At 38.5% G+C, this 21681-nt stretch overlaps 1 protein-coding gene and 1 non-coding gene across 2 annotated transcripts in view; both read right to left on the bottom strand.

The window, feature by feature from the left end:
• LOC127567749 (dystrophin-like) overlaps nucleotides 1–21681 on the bottom strand; it is a 358665-nt gene that overhangs the window by 116326 nt on the left and 220658 nt on the right.
• Nucleotides 4660–4768, bottom strand: LOC127568984 (U6 spliceosomal RNA). Its single transcript, XR_007956116.1, has one exon. It is a non-coding gene; the product is annotated as a U6 spliceosomal RNA (small nuclear RNA).

Here is a 21681-nt window from a genome sequence, read left to right as displayed (position 1 = left end):
CAAGGATAAATAATCATTAACAGATTTTGAAAAGAGTACCAAAATAACAACACCAGCCTTCTGCTTCATTCGGAAGTTAATGACTTACAAATGCATTAAGCTAAGCATAGGAATGTTCCCGAGTTATATATAACTCAATGATATGAAAGTAACAGCCTTGGGTATTGTTAAATTGCTGAGCGTCTACAGAACAGACATCATTATGGCACAAATGGATTTGTGGAAAACACAGTATTAGCTGACACCCACCAGAGAGCTTCAGGTGGAACCAATAACATGGCTATAAATGTTTGTGAATTTAATAGGAAAAATGCACTGCTTTATTTGACTGCTAATGAAAAGTCATCCTTTCTAATATTCTCTATGCATTCTTTACTTAGTAATTCTCATCCAAAAACTTTGCTGAAGAGATTACAAACTCAATTTAAAAAAAACAAGTGCTTAAGTTGAGCTGCATTCTGGATAAATCTATGAATTATATTCCTCAATAAAATTACTTGCACACACAGCAAATAAAAAGACTCTGGATCATATGATGCTGTCAATATTACTTATAACAAGTGACTTGTGCAAATAACACAAGCAAAGTAATTGCACCACAGTAGATTGCAGATCATTAGTTTCAAAACAGAATCCTGCAAACAAATGCAAAATTTTGTTTTTCTTCCAGTATGAAGATAATGAGTGATCCTGTTAAAAAAAACCAAGACAACATTCCAAAAGCGTAGTTAGCAATGTTAAAGTAAACAAACAACCAAAACATCCCATGTCAATAGGAAACAATTTCCCACGCTCTCAGCAAAGGAAGAAAACTGTAAAAGAATTCATCAGCCTTTGCAGCATGATTTCCCATAAATACTTCACAACTAACAAATTACTTTTGAAGTACCATTCCATAAGCCAACATGGTAGCCAATTTGCATAGAAATGCATCACAACCATTAATGAAATGAGTAAACAATTTATTGGTTTTAAATGATTTTGGTTGAGGGTATGCTGCTGGTCAGGACATGCCAAGGACTTCTTGCCCTTGAAACAGTGTCACTTGATGTTTGCTCAGCCAAAATTAGGTTGAAACTTAGGGAGAGTCAAAGAGTGATACAGCACAGAAACAGGCCCTACAGACCAATCCGTCCACGTCAACCAATTTGTCTAACTAAGCCAGTCCTATTTGTCTGCATTTGGCCATTATCCCACTCAACCCTTCCTATCCACATAACTGTCCAAATGCCTTTTAAATGACCTAACTGTACCCACCCCTACCACTTCCACTAGCAGCTTGTTCCATATACACACCACCCACTGTGTGAAAAAGCTGCCCTTCACGTCCTTTCAAGTCTTTCCCCTCTCATCTTAAACCTATATTCATTTTGGACTCTCCTATCCTGGGGAAAAGACTTTGGCTATTCACCTTATCTATACCCTTCATGATTTTATAAATCTCTGTAAGGTCACCCCTCAGTCTCCTATGTTCCAAGGAAAAATGTCCTGACCTCTCCAGTCTCTCCTCGTAACTGAAGTTCACCAGTCCTAGTAACACCATCGTAGATCTCTTTTGAACCCTCTCCAGTTTAATGACATCTTTCCTATAGCAGGGCAACCAGAACCATATGCAGTACTCCAAATGTGGCCTTACCAAGATCCTGTACAATTGTAACATGACATTCCAAACTTCTATACTCAATATTCTGATCGTTGAAGGCAAGCATACCAGCCGCCTTTTGCACCACCCTGTCCAGCTGTGTCATTACTTTCAAGGAACTGTGGACACGGACCCTGGGTTTCCCTGTTCCTCCAACACTCCCCTACCATTTACTGTGCAAGTCCTGCCCTGTCTTACCAAAATGCAACACCTCACATTACCTGAATTAGACTCCATCTGCCGTTCCTCAGCCCACTGGCCCAGTTGATCAAGATTCCTTTATAATCTTTGATAACCATCTTCAGGGTCTACTAAACCACCAATTTTAGAGTCACCTGCAAACTTACTAACCATGCCACCTACGTTTTAATCCAAATTGTTAATATAAATGACGAACAACAGTGGACCCATTGTACTGATCCAGTGGCACACCACTGGTCAGAGGCATTCAGTCTGAAAAACAATCTTCCACCATAACCCTCTAGCTCCAACCGTCAAGCCAATTTTGTATCTAATGGGTTAGGTCACCCTGGATCCCGTGATCTAAATTTCCAGACAAGCCTACAATGCGATACCTTGTTAGAGACCTTGCTAAAGTCCATGTAGATGACGTCTACCACATTTCCCTCATGTGTCTTCTTGGTCACCTCTTCAAAAAACTCATCCAAATTCATGAGAGACAACTTCCCCTGCATAAAGCCATGCTGACCGTCCCTAATCAGTCCTTGCCTTTCCAAATGCTGGTAGATCCTGTCTCTGAGAATCCCCTCCGAAAACTTATCTACCACTGATGTTCAGCTCACCCAGGCTTTTCCTTGCAGCCTCTCTTAAATATAGGCACAACACTTAGCCACCCTCCAGCATTCTGGCACCTTACTGATTGCTACCCATGATACAAATTTCTTTGCAGGTGGGCCCTGCAATTTCTTCCCTAGTTTCACCTGATCAAGCCCTGGGGATTTATCTACCTTTATGCATTTTAAGACCTCCAGCACTTTCTCTTCTATAATGTCGACTCTCTTCAAGACATCACTGTTAATATCCCCGAGTTGCCCAACATCCATGTCTTTCTCCACAGTAATACAGATGAGTAATATTCATTAAGGATGTCACCCATCTCCTGTAGCTGTACACACAGATGACCTTGTTGATCTTTAAGGGGCTGTATTCTCTCCCAAGTTATTCTTTTGTCCTTAATACACTTGTAGAATCGCTTTGGATTCTCCTTTACCTTATCTGCCAAACCTATATCATGACCCTTTATTGCCCTCCTATTTTCCCCCTTTACTCCTCAAGGGATTCACTTGATCCCAGCTGCCTAGACCTTACCCACATCTAACCAGAAGTACAACACCAAGACCACTACACACTCATTCACGATTGCATACAAGTGTCATGCAGAATAACTTGGCACTAAATTATTTGGTTCCGATTTTTCTTTTTTGCTGGACAGCAATACTCATGAGCTATGCTTCATAATTAAAATCTTTCATACAACTATTTCAATGTTATGTTAATGCATAAATGATTGCCATATGTTAATAAATGTAGGTTTCTGATGAACAAAATTATTATCTTTGTTAATCAATTTCTCTCTAATAATGCCCAGAGGACATTCATAATGCAAATATCTCCATTATCACGGCTAAGGAGATAGCATTGTTATTATGAGAAGATGTAAACGTTCAAGAATATCTGACATTTAGCAAGGACAGGCAAAAAGGAAACTGAAGGATGAGACCAGTGCAGTGGTAAGGAATGATCTTGGCTCAATTTGGATCAAGCTTAGAAATTCCCAAGGACAGAGTATCCAGGTGCCTTTAATCTACGTATACACTGGATAAGACAAATGAGCAGAAATGAGGTGGAAGGCAAATTCATGGAATGTATACAAGATGTTTATTTGGGATAAATATATTGAAGACCAACTTGGGAGAAAGCTATTTTCAATCTTCTTTCCCACAGTACAAAGGAGTTAATTGATAATGTAAAGAAACCATTAGGGAAGAATGACTGGTAGCGTAGCGGTTTGTTTCATGCTATTACAGCGCCAGCGACCCAGGTTCAATTTCCACTGCTGTCTGTAAGGATTTTGTGTGTTCTCCCCATGTCCACGTGGGTATCCTCTGGATGCCTCCCACATTCCAAAGACTTACAGGTTAGGAGCTGTGGGCAAGCTATGTTGGCGCTGGAAGAGTGGCGTCACTCACGGGCTGCCCCCAGCACATTCTCAGTAATGCAAAAAGATGTATTTCACTGTGTTTTGATGTACATGTGACTAATAAATAAATATCATATCTTGCATCTTAATTTTACATTCAATTTGAAAGTGATGTTATTCAATTGAAAAAGTCTTAAAAGGAACTATGAAGCTATATGGGGGAAAGTTACTTAAGGTTGATTGGGAAAATACATAGAAAGACAATGGTTTTATTTTAAGAAATAATGGCTACATTGCAAAAAAACAAATTCCTTGAGGCACAAAAAAACCAAAATGATAGAAGTGATTCGTCCACACCTGACGAGTTAAAGATAGCATGAAGTCAAAGGAAGCTTATAAGAGTTTAAGAATAGTTTCTCTAAACTTTCATCAAGTTAGAGTAATGTGCAAAAGGATTTGCAAATTAATCTCAAACACTATACAGTTCTTCCTATAAACAATAGAGTGAATATTATAAAGACTGCAAACTTCCCAGAGTGCAGGGAAGATATGTTTCACCACATTTTAGATAGCAGCCAAAATATTCTAGATGGTACTTCAAAACTCTGATAACCTGCTATCCAGACTATTCAGAAATCCCAATGATTCAGGATCTGGCTGCAGCGAAAGGAAGGAATGAGGCGGATGGACAGGTGCAGCTACTCAGACTGATGCTTGTTAAAAGGTACTGTTGATTACTGCAACCAGGTGACATTTGCTGCTCTTCATGACCACTTGACAGGGTTCCATGTTCCCTTCCTCCTTATCAAGTTGCATTTAAGCAATGTAAACAAAGCAATGTAAGTAAAGTAATGTAAGCAAAATCTTAACCTTCCCTTTATCGTTGTGTCATCACTGCATTGGCCATGCTAATATTCTCTGTATTCTTCTAATTTCAGTATATGTGCTGATTAGCCATTCAACTCCCAATAAGATTAAAATTCTGGTTCTACTCGCTGGTCAAGTTTTTGAAATATAGTGGAGATTCAGTATAAACCATCAAGTTAAGCTAGATAAAACAGATAGATCAAGAGACTTACACACAAGCACAGTGTTTCTTTGTCCAAGGAAATTCTCTCAAAGGGAAACATTCACAAAACAGGGTATGAGTACAAGTAGTCATCCAAATGTGAATCATGCCACCATACAAGTGGAAAACAGATTGCTTTGGAAACTGAATTTAAAATAGTTCCTATGTGTGTTATTTTTGGTAGCAGCAGGACAATAGAGAAACTCTGTACAAGTTGTTCATGGTACTATTCTGATCTTGCTATGTTCCAGTCCGTACTGAACTCTTTAAAATCATTTGAAAAGGACCTCCGTGTTAAATCACGAACACAAATTTCCTGGTCATCATAGCCATGGCATCCTCTGAAAGAAGCCAAACAAAATCGTGGCCAATTTAGGAAAAGTTCCATCAAGTCCATTCTCATTTGCTGTAGCAATCAAACAATTTCTATAAACATTTTTTTTTACAAATTAAACAATTCTGTCTCTATAAGTAGATTTAGATTTATCTGTAACTGGACTTACATTTAACTGTAAGAAACTTGTCAGGGGGTTTTAGTAATTCAAAATACTGTAGTGACACTATGATCACTATACATTTTTCAAGTTTTTTTTCAGATGTTGGAAAGTAATATTTACATAAAAGAACTTAAGAAATAGGAGCACCAAGCCAACTCCGCCATTCACTAGGGACTCAGATCCACCTGTGCTAGTATTTAATGATCCCTGTATACAAATTCAAAGAATGCAAGATGACTTTAATTAACTTTCCAAAGGAACTTTGTCTAAATGTGACATTTTAAAAACTTTAGTCAACTCAGAGTCAGTATTTCTTCTAACAATCTTCGAGCTCATCTTCAAAATATAGTGCTCCGTTTGTCCTCTACCCACCTTCTGCTTTCTTTCAGAGTCTTCATGTGATAGGGCCTAACACCACCTATTCTGGTGTTGGCTTGGTAACTCATTAGTCTTAATGAGTTATCATTTTCATATAGTTCTGCATGTCAACTTGACTTGATAAAGATAGATAATTATCAACTACCTCAATCTCTTTCCACATTACTTTTTAATGGAATAAAAGCAGAAAATGCTGGAGATATTTAACAGGTTAGGAGCACCTGCAGAATGAGAAACAAAACTAAAATTTCAGGGTTATGACCCTGAATTGGAACTTTTCGGAAAGGTCAAACATAGCGTGCAGATGAATGATAAATGATAGAATATTAGGAAATGTAGAAGAACAAAGATTGGAGTTGTGGATCATGTAGTGGGCCGACAAAGGATACAGCAGAATATCTGTTACAGATATGGGTGGAGAAATAGCAGATGAAGGTTAATCCAAGTAAGTGTGAGGTGTTACACTTTGGGAGGTCAAATGCAAGGGGAAAGTATACAGTTCATGATAGGACCCTGAACGGCATTGATCTACAGAGGGATCTTGGGGTCCAAGTTCATAGCTCACTGAAAGTGGCCACGTAAGTTGATAGTGTGATGAAGGTGGTGTATGACATGCTCGCCTTCATTGGTCAGGGCATTGAGTACAAGATTAAGAAAGTCATGTTGCAGCAAAATAAAACTTTTGTTACACCACACTTGACAGTAGTGAGTGCAATTCTGGTTACCTTATTTCAGGAAGGATGTGGAAGCTTTGAAAAGGGTTCAGAGGAGGTTTACAAGGATGCTGCCTGGATTAGAGAGTATGAGCTCCAAGGAGAGATGAGTCAAACTTGGGTTGTTTTCTCTGGAGCACCAGAGACTGAGGGGAGACCTGACAGAAGTTTATAAGATTATGAGAGGCATAAACAGAATAGACAGTTGGAATCTTTTTCCCGGGGTAGAAATGTCAAGTATTAAAGCACATGCATTTAAGGTGAGAGGACGGAAAAGTTTCAAGGAGATGTGCAGGGCAAGTTTTTTTTTTGTATACAGAGCGGTAGGTGTCTAGAACAGTTGTGGTGGAACCAGATGTGATCATGGTATTTAAAAGGCTGTTAGACACATGAAAATGCAGAGAATGGAAGGATATTGGTCATGTACAGATGGGAGAGAATTAGTTTAATTCAGTACAGTGTTCAGCACAGACATTGTGGGCTGAAGGGCCTGTTCCTGTGCTTGCTGTTCTAGGTTTTATGTAACAGGGGGATCTTCAAATCCCTGAACATGCAGGACACGTTGATGAGATGGTGAAGACGACAAAGGATGCCTACTTTTATTGAGCAAAAGAAAACGAGAGCAGGGAGGTCATACCTGAACTGTATAAAAATGTTAGTCTAGGATACTATTGACACTTCTGGAGTACTACATACAGTTCTAGCATCTTAGCACAAGGAGGACATGAAAGCATTTGAGAGGATGCAGAGCAGAATTTCCAGAATCCAGGGCTGGATAGTAATAGTTATGAGAGAGTAGCTCAGCTTGAGTTGCTTGCACTGAAACAAAAGAGGCAGGTGGGGGGTGGCAGGTGAAGATGGAGCTGTACAAAATTATGAGAAGCATGGGGTAAATGGCAAGGACCTAACTCCCAGAGAAAATAGGTCATTAAATTGGAAGGGGGAAGTTTTAGATCAATTGGTAGGAATATTTGAGTGAAAAAAAATGTTGCTCAATTTCCCTCTGCAATTCACTTCCTGAAAGGGTGGTAGAAACAACAATCCTCGACACATTGGGCAAGTACCCAGATGAACACTTAGAGCCATAACTGGCAGAGCTATAGACCTAGGACTGGAAAGTAGACTTGAAATCCATTTCTGATACCACCAGCATAATGGACTGAATGGCCACTCCTTTGGCTGTAAATTTCTATAATTCAACCATGTCGAATTCTGGTCAGAGATACAAGAAGGGATTTTAAGTCTGCAGGCAGTGTTTAACACAGCCACAAGTCTGGTATCAAATATTGAAGGCCTGCTTTATGGAAAAAAAAGCAGAAGGTGCTTTTATGGATAAGAGAAGCCTTAGAGACCCAAATATTACTTTCAATTAATTTACTGCAATAAAACGAAGATGATAAATGTAGCAAGTGAATGTTATAGTGGGGACACTTTTGGTTCTTGATGCATAAAGTAACAGAGATAGGCTAAATCAACTTCCTCATCAAGAATTTTCTTGTGTCTAAACAACGGTGATTATTCTAGTTAATAATAACCTTTCAAACAATTCTATTTTTAATTTTTCAGGATGACTGTTCAAAATAGATTCTTTAAAAAAAATCTGACATTTTTGAAATCAATCCCATAGCCATCAGAAGCCTACAAATATTTGCACATGGCACTGCACAAACTTGATTGTTTCAGATAGCATTGAAGCAGAACACATGGTGACTGAAATAACATCTCCAAAAGTCTATTACATTAGCACACAAGTCAGAATATTCATTACGAGCTGACTTATAAATGTACACACAAATGTCAGTTTTGGAGAGCAGGCTGATTTTCTCATTACTTGTAATTACTTTGATTCAAACATTTGTGTATACAAAAAAAAATCCACAAATAGACTCGTCAAATAATGCACTTTCAAGGTAAGAAGTTACAAGCCTAAGGAATGCCGCACACAAGAGTGAACAAATTACATTTGAGTACAAATTCTGCTGTGATATTTCATGGATTTCTGCATATCCTGATCTATCTTGACAGCACTGGGTTTTATGCATGCATTTATAAGCACACTCTTAGAACTTTCATAAATCATCAAAATAGCTGGTTGCGCAGCAACTTTCATCTGGCCTTCAATTGTACAAAATAGAAATGTGAACTTAAAAGTATTTTTTTTAGAACCACTCTTTCTGCAAGCACCTAAAAGGGGTTTAATTTAATCTTTGTCAGAAACTGTGCAATTATCAAATTGGGCATGTCATGGCTTATTCAGAAGCTTGAGTGAGAAACAGCACAGCAGGAAAATGGCCATAAATTAGAAGCTGAATGGAAATTCTGAGATAGACAGATTTAAGAATCTTTCATTGGACATGAGTCATTACTAATATCACTAATTTTGAGTCACAGTTCAGAACCGCAATGTGCTAAACTAGTTAACCTTTTATTATTTTTAATTTATACATGAATATCATTGATCTGAGACTCAAGGTTCTGACAGGAATAGAACTGCAATAACAGCACATCTCTGAATAAAAGTAACCCACTTTGAATCATAAGAAATTCAGCTATATGTGCTTTGACATAAAGAAAACATAATTGAAAATATCTACATTGCATGAGCTGATCAGAGTACAAGCACCAACATGACACGACTGTACAACTGGAAAGGCAGTAACATAAATTAAAATCTTCAGTGCTGAGCTGCCCAAGTGACTTGAGGCCACCTGTAGCATTCTGATATTGCCTTACATACTGCAGAATCAAAAATTTTTGTTTCTCTGTTATAGTTTAGAGGTGTGTTTTATGGTAGAAGTAGCAAAGATTCAATTCACTCCGCTTAATTTAAAAAAACACATTTTTGTAAGGAAAAAGAATAAGCTACATCATTGGCAGTCACACAGACATTTATGGCCAGCAATTATGCTCCCTTCAGACCATTATTACAAAGTTCAGAAACTGACTTTGGCACAACAAGGAAGGACTTATTTTGTCATTCTTCCTCTTGATCATGATGCATTCAGTAAGCAGCTTATTTATAAGCACTTGAATCTACGCAACTGTAGATCGCTCCTGCTTCCTCCCAGATAATCCAAAAATGCAAAGGGAGTTACATAACTGGTTTAAAAAGCAAGTAGATCAATACTTCGTTACCTTGCATTAATGGGTTGCATCATGCAACACGTCAAGCAAGTATATATTTTACCTTACAGTTAAACGAAATAATTAGTTTCACAGTTTTGATGTGTTCATCAATTAAAACACTTGAGATGGATCTCAAATCAAACAGCTTGTGACGGCCAGACTAATCAATCCTTCAACTTTACAGCTCAGATTCCCTTCTCAAATGGTCCTTTACACAATCAGATTGATCTTTGAACTGAAATAAAAAATGAAAATGCTGGAAACACTCAGTAGGTCAGGCGGTATCTTTGGCCAGAGAAACAAATCAGATTTCCACCATCTAGTTTTCTTTAATTTTCATGACCTTTGTATTGGACCAAGATGCAATTCTACATCTCCTCACTGTCTGAGATATGATTGACAACATTTAATTTCTAAAACGATTCAAATAATCAAAATATACCAAAGCCAAGCTTGATATTAGCAAAAGTCAAATAGAAGAGCAGCCAATGAAAGCAATTATCTAAACTACAAAATTGCAGAAAGAGTATCCACCAAATAGGATTTACCAAGCTTCTGATATGCCTCTGGACCAACTGATTGCCATTACTCATGCTCTCGAAAGACATAAACATGCATGCTTTAGAACAGAAGTGATAACAGAAGCGATAACAGAAGCAGACATTTTATTGCCTGTGTTGGAGCAGCTCAATTATGAGGAGAGACTGGAGAAGCAAGGTCTGCTCTCCCTGGAGTGAAGGTTAAGAGGAGACATAATTGAGCTATATACAATGATGAGGGGTACAGATAGGGTAGACTGCAGGAATCATTTCCCCACATCAGAAGTAGATAAAGCTTGAGGACAAAGACTTAGGATAAGGAGGAAGAGAGTTAGAGGGGATACGAGGGGGATGTTCTTCATCCAGAGCGTGGCAAGTACCTGGAATGTACTTATTGAGTAGTTGGAAGCTGGGTCACTGATAGTACCTAACAAGTGTCTAAATGAGCAATTGAATCACTTAGGCATAGAAGGCTATGGATCAAGTGCTGGAAGATGGGATCAATGCAGAAGTATGTGCACTGCTCCACCTGCACTATTTGGGCCAAGCAGCACATTTCCATGCTCTATGATTCTATTACTGGTCTCGGTCGAGCAAAGAATGAATACAGTATGTTGCACATGGAAACAAACCTGCTTTTAAAAATTTAGTGCTTACATCAAGAAATCTTTAACTTCAAGTCATATGCATCCTCCACACACCATTTTCAGCTCTGTAGGTTCTGGGAAACCACATAATGTGCACTGGAGTACTGGAGTTAAAGCCACTACACACGTGCCACATGATTTATAAACTTAAAACAAATTATTTAAGATAAATAACCACAATATTTCAGAAGGATGCTGAGTAAGAATGCCAATTATGGAGCATGTGCATCACTGGAGAAAAGCAAATGGTCTTTGTTTCTGACTGGCTGCACTTGGTTAATAAAAGCTAGACATAAATAACAAAGAATCAGAATTGGGTTTACTATCACATGAAATTTGCTGTTTTGCAGCAGCAATACAGTGCAAAGACATTAAATTACTATAAATTACAAGATAAATAAATAGTGCAAAAAAAGGAATAAAGCAATATAGATTGAAAAGGGCCATGACTCCTTTAGCTCATCTGGAAGAACCAATCTACGCAGAGAGTGACGACTAGAATTTAAATAAGTACTATTGCTCAAGGAAGCTTTGAATAGCTGATTAATTGAAATCTGATCAGAAGATTCCACAAAAACAAATGGATGAAATGACCCAAGCCTGCAAGATGGCAGTAGTGTGGGACAATCATCCATTAACTAATTTTGTCTCTTACACAAATAACCGTTGCTGCTTCCTCCATTGCCATGGGTGATATAAGGATTTATGAGCACGTATAGCTGGACCAAGCTAGTCTTAATCTATACACTGCCCATGTCACTACTGTTGATGCCCTGCCAAGTGCAAAGGTAAATAATTATTAACCAAGTGCAGGCAGCAGAAAACAAGTCCCAGACTACACTAATGGTTTTCTGACTGCTTATCCAATCAGACGGCATTTTCATTGTTTCCAAATGTCTGTCAGAGACATTTTGAAACAGTTAAAAGTTTTAAATTAAAATTTATTAAAACATTAATAATAAATTCATGTAAACACCATTTATCTGACATTAACATTGATTACAATGAGAATTTTTTTCACCCAGAGGGTGGCTGCAATGTGGAACCTGAGACAATAGTGGGAGCAGGTACAGATACTGCATTTGAGCATTTGGACAAACAGTTGAATCGCCAAGACATAGCAGGCTACAAACCAAGTGCCAGTAAATCTTTCCCAACTGATTTTAGCTAGTTTGGTCCCAGGAACTGTAGTCAAGTGATGAAATGCTTTCCTCTGCCATATCTTAAGGAATAACATGACTAGTAAGAGCAAAACAAGATTTGATTATCCAATGTTGAATTTATGTGGCATTCAACTGAAGATACTTCTGAGAACTTATCTTTACTTCCCTTGTACCCTGCCAGAAACAGACATAGAACATTTCAAAGGCCGGATGCTGTGCACTACATCTTATAATAACGTGCTGTTCAATGATTTTTGTTTCTAATTGCAGATTAGAACTTGCAGATTCCAACTGATATAGTTCCCTACAAACTGCTGGTTGGTACTGTACCCCTCTTTGACAATCCCTCATTTGCTTCCAGAACATCTCTGTAGATTCTGGTATGGCTTGTGGCCAGTGTTGGATCTGCAGACACTGACACAGGTGAAGCACATGTGCTTTATGGACTAAGCAGGTACACTGTATAGGAAGTGGCATTCTACTTCTCGCCCAAACTCAAGATTCTCAGTATTATCCTCGATTCTCCTCCTCCTTTTTGACTGAACATGCACCAGGATTCCCCACTGGTCAGTGAGGATATTAAATATTTTCCAAGAAGATAAAGAGAACATTCTTGAAGCATTTCCCCTTCTCTTCTGGGAGTAGTGCATTCATACTCAACTTTGTGCATCTCAATAAATTAACTTTTCATTCAATACTTATTTTACTATAGAAACCTAACTAATTTTTTGTCCACTTACTTTGCCAAGTTGAGCTAAAGCCAATGATAGAATGGCATTGGCTACCTTGCTAGGATTAACCAAAAATGCATAGATTCCTGCTGGTGCCCTTTGTTGGAGTCAATATTTCAGAGGCTCCCAACTGGGCCCTCTGTTGGTTCTAAATGCACAGACTTTAATTTAGGCCCTCTGCCAGGATCAAGTAACACGAATGGATTCTTCAACCATGCATAAACTCCCACCCAGGCTCACAACTGGAAAGAATTAACGGTGTATACACTAGGCTTTCTGTTTTTCAAACATTCTACCACATACTTGATTTTTCCACTGGTATCAAAGCAGATACATTAGGGTTGAAGTGGAAAAGTTAAATCATGTTCACAGAAATTAAGTTAAGCTTTGAATTTACCTGTCAATGATCTGAAGGGCAAGGTTTCAAAAGCTAAAAATAGGCATATTGATATCTTTGTATTTGACTTTACCAAAGGTCATATTCCACAATTCATAGAGACATTTTTTTTCATGACACCAGGACCAATTTGCAATATAAAAGACCAATAAATAAAACAATGCAAGAGCATAAGAAACCAAATGCTCAGTTCTCAATTTTTTTTATATATATTTAGGATTGAACGCAAGTTAGCTGTGATCGGGCAGACCTGAACTTGACAAAGGGAAACCTAGCTTCAGTAAACTGCAGTCTAAACTCTGGCCATCGCGCAGATGCTTGCTTTCTCTCAGCCAATACTTGAGATGATCAAAATACAAACATACAGCTGTAGCATTTCCAGAGAAATGTCATATTTGTCCGTCTTTAACAGAATAATTAAAATCAGACATCAGTATTTGATTTTAATTTTAAAATAATCAAAGCAAAAATAAAAGGTTGTTGGCACTGACAATAAACAACCCAATTTTAAGTCAATGATTAAGTCCTGAGCAAAAATAGCTCAATGATTGATTTTGAACTAATGCAAGAAACCAATGTATCAGAGATATAATGGTCACAGAGTTCATCAAACAGAATCACCACACCTGATCTTTATAACCTTAAAAACAACTCAGTATTAGTTGGTCTTCAAAATTCCAAATCTCATTCATTGATAGCTGTGATTGGCCTCTTCAATTTTTAAATATTGTCCTATGTCTTCAAATCCCTTCATGTTTTCCCCTCCAGTCCTGTAACCCTCAGCAATATCTGTACTTTCCAATTCTGGTCCCTTAATCAGCACTGAACTCAATCGCTCCACCACAAATAATTGTACCTTCAGCTTTAAATATCCTATGTTCTTCAATCCTTCTCACAAACTTCACTGCTGTTCTTGAACATGTTCCTTAAAACCCATTTCCCACCTGCCCAAAATGTGGTTCAGAATCCTTTTTTTTTTTGTTGATAGTCCTCTCAAGATAGAAAAACGGAGGGCTATGTGGGAGGGAAGGGTTAGATGGATCTTAGAGCAGGATAAAATGTCGGCACAACATCGTGGGCCAAAGGGCCTGTCCTGCACTGTAATGTTCTATGTAAATGCAATGGGGCATTTTACACATTCAGGGTCATTTCTAAATCGGAGTTACCATTATTGACTAATTAAGGCCCATTTGCAAATATGAAGTGATATTAGTGTCAGAAAGTATTTGAAGGTGCTACACAGAGGCACAATAAAAAAAAATCAAAAACGTAAAAATCAGTAAAGAGACAACTAGCAAAAAGCTTGTAAGAGAGGCTGGATTTAAGGAAAGATAAAGGCAAGACAGGGGATGGAGAATCCAGAACATGACGTACAGACTGCTTTAAACATGGTCACTAATTGTTGGTACAACAGCAAGAGGAATGCACAGGTGGCCAGTGTCAGAGGAATGGAAAGATCAAGATGGGGGTAGTTTGCTGCTGGTAATGGAGAAACAGTTGCAGTTGAGGAAGCTTACAGAGACTAGTCAAGGACGTGAAGGGATTTTAACAATGTATCTAAAAGAGAAGTAGGAGATGATAATTAAAATTAAGGACAGGAGTGAGGCCATTAGCGTGGGGATGAAGAGACACTGGCCAAAGTTATACATGAGAGAGCAAAACATTTAAGCACAGTCACACTGAGCACTGCAAAGGGGAGAGGTATAGAAAGTGAATGGTATCATTACCGGAGCCAAAGGTTTGCAGGGATAATGCATCATGGTCAGTCACATGGTGTTCAACTCCAACTCTGGTTAAGGCAGTTTTGGTGCGGATATCTGACTGTCAAAATTCAAGCATGAAGCCACAGCAGAGAGACATAAATTTAACAGGTAACATATTTGTAAGGAAACTGACAACTTGCATCATAGTAGCATTAATGTCATGACCACGACCTTCAGAGGATTTATCAAACAGGAAACTTGATATCGAGTCACAAAAAGAGATCTCAAGCACACAAGATAGGTTTAAAGGAAAATGTCAGAGAGAGAGAGAGACAGAGGAGGGAATACAGAGCTCAGATACTGACATGTCAGAGCGATTTAGACTGGAGATATGCAAGTAACCAGAATTTAAGAATACATTTTTCTCAATGTTTTGGGACTGAAGGAGTGGCTTGAAATCAAATAGAATTTTCAGATCTGTATTGTTGATCATTGTGAGTCAAGGAACAGAGAGGTGACTGACAAAAGGACCTTGGTCCAGATTAGAAAACAGCCAGCAAAGTTGAGGATCACAATGAGTTTTGAATCAGAAACCAGCAAGGATTATAGTGGCATAGAATTTGCAAAAGGTATGGCTTTCAAGAGTTCGGGGAAAGGAAAAGATATAGAGAGGCTTGTAGTGACAAATATAGATGACTTAAGGTATGGGTATCTGAAAGACTACAACAAGGTGGCAAACAATCTGGTTCAGCCTCCATTGGCAGTGAAGAGGAAAAGGGCATGGAAGTTCACAAGCACAGAATAAACAAGGGAATCTCAACTAGCTCAGAAACTTAATATAGTTAATCAACTCAACCATTTGGAAAACTGAAACCCAATCTACCTCGATATGTAATTGCAAAGATCTCCAGGCAGATCTACTCTGCTTTAAAACACACCACTTAAATGGCAAATATTTTACACCAGGTGCATTTTTATCTTTTATCATTTTAGATGTGTTACTGTATTTGAACGAACAACCACGGATTCCACTGCAATACTCCAAATTCAGTCCACTTTTAAAGACCATCACAACATGCTGAATTTACAACAACTGAATTTACAACAAGTGGTTACTTTTTTCCTTCGACAACATTTTATTTCTACTTTACCAAGTTTGTGTGTCATTGGCCGCTTAGTCTTTTTAAGAATCCTGGGTGCGTTTTATTTATCAGACAGGACTACATTTCTAAATTAATTCAGTGCAAATATAATGTAACAAAACTACACCCTTATCAACGTTGAAATAGCAACAACACAATTTCAGGAATTTTGTTGGTATGAACAACTTAACTTACTGTAAAATTATGTGACCTCTCCCAATTTATTTAAAATTTTTAAATGGAGAAATTTATGCCAGTACAAGTTAAAGGCTGCAATAACATCCAAATTATTACAAATTTCATCAGTGTGACAACTGAAAGCTCAGTGACATTGACCTCTCTCTACAATCTTTAATTATAATGGCTGTAAATTATTTTTTTGGTAATTTGCTTTAGTCCTGGTATTAAAAGGTCTTTACTTGTAGCAACAAAAATGTTGAAATGGTTTGCCAGCTGCCCACACACAATAACATTATGTGTTGTCAATATCTGGATCTTGTTAAGAGAAGGTCAGGCTGCTAGCTTATTTATTTGTGTATGCTTGCCACTGTTTCTCTAGACACCATTCAATCTCACCATGACAGACCGACTGAATGAGGCATTATTAACAATGCCACTAGCTTGACAGCTCCAAACCTGCTACATCTGTTGTCAAATGGACAGGTGAAATGGACTAGAATAACTTCTGCACAGTGATCTTTTCTCAGGCAATTGTCAAAATTCTCGATTCCATATGGACCAAAGATCATTTTGGCAATAGACCTTTAAAGGTCAAGAAGGGAAAAAAAACAATACCTTTAATTTGTTAACTAGCCACTTCACTTAGAGGAAATAAAAAATTCCAAGAAATTACTAGCTTTCAAGGATCTGCAGAAAGTGACAGATGGCTTGCATCCTGTAGATAACACAAAGAAGCAACTTAAGCAAATCATCTAATGGAACAAGGCAGATCTGGCAAAAAAAATCAAAAACTTACTTTGTGGAAAGATCTGCAACTACACGTCTTCCCAAATCTTAAGTACAAAAATAGGGTCTTGCAGGTTAGCTTCATGACACAAACATAAACAGACATGGAACAGGTTGCAACAGCTTGACACTTCAGCAAAAGATCAGTGAAATGATTGAACATTCCATAGACAGTGTTCCTAAAACCAATATTGCTTCAAACACATATAAAGTTAGCCAGCTGTTCATCACTGTCACATCTGGTGCAATACCAAGAAAGCAATTTATGCAGACAAAAATATCCACATTTAGCCTGCTCAGTTCCATCTCTCCTCCCAGCAAAATGTGAGCTCATTCAAGCTCTTCTGTTTAATAGCTCAACTCCGATCATTGTCCTTTTCATCCATGATCGCGTAGTCAACTGGCCTACGTAGGTAATGTCTCAATTTTAAAATTTTATTTCTCCTTTTCAAGTCTTTCCATGCCTTCCCACTCCACCTCTGTTGCCTTCTTCTGCCCTTGAATCTTCCCAATTTTCTCTGCTTTTCCAACTGCAGCATCATCCAGCTGCTCACTTCTTTTGATGCATCACTGAGTCATCCCTGCAACTGTCCATGCCCTAAATTTCCTCCCTCAACCAGTTATCCTCTCCCCTCTTAAAATATTGCAAAAAAAACTTTCCCCTTTGGCCAGAAGTTTGATCACGTGGCCCAACATTCCTTCAGGTGTCAAATACTGTTTGCTAATGCTTCTGGGATTCACTTTACAAACGCAAGTTACTGTTGAAAACGTATCAGAAATCCCAACACCTAAAGAGGTCAAAGGATTGTGATACCCAATACAATGTACAAACTTAAGTTTGTGATTGTGGTGGCATGGAGATTTCCATATCACAGAATGCTTTGGGGCATCTGTATATACCTGCATCGAGATCAGTGTCCCTGAAATCTCAGTCTTGAATAGTCAAATCCTCATCCTGAGACTACCACTCGACTCGTCTCAGCCTATGGAAAACAGTTCCCCGACATCTGCCCTGTAAACATATTTCAGAATTTTCCCATTTGATTAGGTCATCTCTGATCTTCAAACCTAATCTTGCTCCATCTACTCTCATAGGGAAAACCTCTTGCAGTAAAAAATCAACCCACTTAATCTCTGACGTGGTATCTCCAAGGCAAGTATACCCCTTTTAGGCTTAAACCCAAAAATAACACACAATCCTCCAGCTGATGTAGAACCAAAGCCTTGCAAAAGTGTACCAAAATATTCTTATTCTTGTTGTTCATACCCCTTATAATATCAAGGTCAGCATACTGGCTGCTTTCCTCATTACCAGTTGCTGCTCATTTCCTGCTCATCATCCACCAGCACAGCAACATCATTGTGTTAATTGAAATTTACTAGTTTTATGATTTAATGTCCTGTTTTTCTATTCTTGTTACCACTAAGAATAGCCTTACATTTTCCCAATTATTCTCCATCTGCCATTTATTTGATCGGTCACTTTACCTGTCCATCATCTCCTTGCAGCTTTTGGTTTCCCCCCTCGGAGCTCACTTTCCCGTCTAGCTTTGTACCCTCAGAAACTCTTGCACATTACATTCATCTCTTAATCAAAGTCATAAATATATATTATAAACAGCCGAGGCTCCATTATTGATTTCACTAGATCAATAATTGTTAGGCTGTATTCAGGAACTGCTATACAATTTAATAACTTTATTCAATAGGCACAGATATTTCTAGTATGAAGATAAAGACATTGCTAATAATGGGGCTGGTACTCACAGTATATGCATTTTTTGTGGCACAATACAATGGGTATGTATGGATACATCTGATTAGTTATTGTAGTACAGCACAGTACAATGCATCATATGGTATTATATTGTATTAGTGGTAGTGATATAGTGCCTGGTAAAAACAGAATTGTTGAAGAAAGGTGAGCTACCAAATATGTTTGCCTTGAACTACTAAGCTTATCCAAATTTTACTGTGTGATTTCATTGGCCTGGCCTGAATGTACAGTCTAAACATGTTATCAACATGCATTACACTGTTGACACCAAACAGGGAAAAAGAAAGTTCCTATGATATCACAGGAATTTTGAGATTAAACACACTGACAGTCATTCAACCACGTTAAATGGCATGATCAGCCAAACACAGTAGCTTATGAACTGCACATCTTAATTCACTCAGCAATATCAACCAGCCAGTCTTTTGTCATCTCGCCATGTACATTTTAAAAACCAAAAAGGCAACTGTAAGCATTAATAATTGAAACTAATTTTGTCCTTGGTTTGCTTGCACAATATTCACCCCCACCTTTTACTCCCTGGGATGTAGTCTGCTCGGAGCTTTTCCTTCCCCACAAAAACTTATCAATACAAGTCATGCAAAGGCAGCCTCTCTTCCTCATAGAAGATTTACTTTTTTTTTGAGTTAGATATTGAAACAAGATGACAAAGCAGTTGAGAACAGTGCATAAATTGAACCAAACAAAGATACCATAAAGCATGACCTGGTACCCTCATTACAAGGACCTCATTATTAACATGATTATTTTTGAGAGCAGCCAAGTTTAAAATCCAAGCAACATTTTATAGTCAGGAGATACTACGAGGCCTGAACAAATAACAATGCATCAATTGATATACCACTGAACAAAGACATTTCATTCCTTTTGCGTCACACCCTATTTGTCAGTGCCAAGCAGCTCACCATGGCCAAAATTACTTTGCTTCGATATCACTGTCTCAGACGGCCTGGTCTGTGATTAAATTCCAATGAAGTCTAACCTGAATTAATGAAGTTCAAACAAATTCGAACAGATACTGTCCATGTGATCCATAGAAAGGTTTATAACTGTGCCTCTCCAAAGCTCATCACATCGACTCCCTGAGATTTTGTTAGCAATCCAAGTAACTTCAGGAAAGCTAGAGTGAAAGCTGCAGATTTGAAAAGAGGTCTTCATCAAGAAGTACTCTGCACATTTAAGTCAACATAAAGAAGATAAATAAATAGTAAAATCTTTTGCAGCAACACAGTAACACAGCTAATAGAGACACCTCCTCACAGCACTGGTGACCCAGGTTCAATCCTGACCTCGGGTGTTGTCCGTGGAGAGTTTTCATATTCTCCTTGCAGCCACATGAGTTTCCTCAAGGAGCTCTGGTTCTCTCCCATATCCCGAAGATTGCTGGTAGCTTAAACAGCAACTTCAAATTGCCCCTACTGTACCGGTGAGTGGTAGAATATGGCAGAAGTTGATCAGTAGGTGGGAAGACTAAAATATGGGATTAATACAAGATTAGTGTGAATGATAGTCAGCACAACTCATGGGACAGAGGGCCTGCTTCCATGCTGTATCCCTCTATGACTCAACACTGAGGCAGCTGCAACAATGAACATTAAAACCTGACATTCAACAGAGGACATCAAGAAGCCAACCTTTAATAAACCACAATTTCAATAAATTTCTTGTAGTTTTTATATCTTCATTACTCCCAAGATCTCCATCACTGCTCCCAATATCATAACCAGTTTAGTCGACAGATGCACACAGGATAGCAGCCAACATCAGCTTTGCTCATTATCTTAACAACTAGCATTATGCTGGGTGGGTGCCGATAGTAAGATGGGGCATATTTCAGTGTCCAATGATCATGGTTTTCAAAACCATGATTTTCTGGCTATGGAGAAAGCTTCATTAAAGTCCTATATTGCCAGTACAACAATATTGTGTCACAAACTTAAACATCATGGAAAGAGGCCCTTGGTCCCAACATGTCCTTACTAACCAAGTTGCCTACCTGGACTAGTCCCATTTGCCTGTGCTTGACTCATATCCCTCCAAACTTTTCCTGTCCATGTACTTAACCAAATAGGATTGTAATTGTAGCCACTTGCATCACTTCCTCTGGCAGCTTGTTCCACATACCCACCACCCTCTGTGCGAAAATGTTGCCCTTCAGGTCCCCTTTAAATCTTTCCCGTCACCTTAAATCTATGCCCTCTAGTTTTAAATTCCACTACCCTGGCAAAAAGACTGTGACCATTCACCTTATCTAAGTACCTCATGATTTTATGTATCTCTTTCAGGTCACCCCTCAGCTTCCTATGCTCCAGGGAAAAAACCCTAGCCTATCCAGTGTCTCCTTATAACTCGTCCTCCAGTCCCTGAGAGCTTCATGACATTCTTTCTAAAGCCAGGCGACCAGAACTGCACACAATACTCCAAGTGTGATCTCACCAACATCTTGTACAGTTGCAACATGAAGTCCTAACTCTTGATCAGGTTCCCGGGATTCATCCACCTTTATGCACTTTAAGACCACCAGCACCTCCACTTTTGTAATGCAGGTATTTTCTAAGACTTCACTATTCTCTTTCCTTAATTTCCTAACTTCCATGACCTTTTCCGTAATAAGTACAGATCAGACATATTTATTTAAGACCTCACCCATCTGCTGTGGCTCCACCCATAAATAACTACATTGGGGCGGGGGTGGGGGGGGCATGATATAAAGGGGCCCCATTCTCTCCCTTGTTACCCTTTTGCTCTTTATATACTTAGAGAATCTCATTTACCTTATGAACCAAAGCTCCCTCATGTCCTCTGTTTCCCCCTCCTGATCTCCATCTTAATTGTACCCCTCCATCTCTATACTCCTCAATAGGAGGCCCAGTGTTGCTTGAGGTACATACTGCTTGAAAAAACTTCCCTAGATGCACTTAAATTCTGCCCCATCCAACCCCTTTGAACTATTGCAGTCCAAGTCAACATCAGGGAAGTTAAAATCACCTACTACTACAACTCTATTGT

Source organism: Pristis pectinata, chromosome 3 (genome assembly GCF_009764475.1).
Source record: "Pristis pectinata isolate sPriPec2 chromosome 3, sPriPec2.1.pri, whole genome shotgun sequence".
In the NCBI taxonomy this organism is placed as follows: Eukaryota; Metazoa; Chordata; class Chondrichthyes; order Rhinopristiformes; family Pristidae; genus Pristis; species Pristis pectinata.
This window is presented reverse-complemented; position numbering and strand designations above follow the sequence as displayed.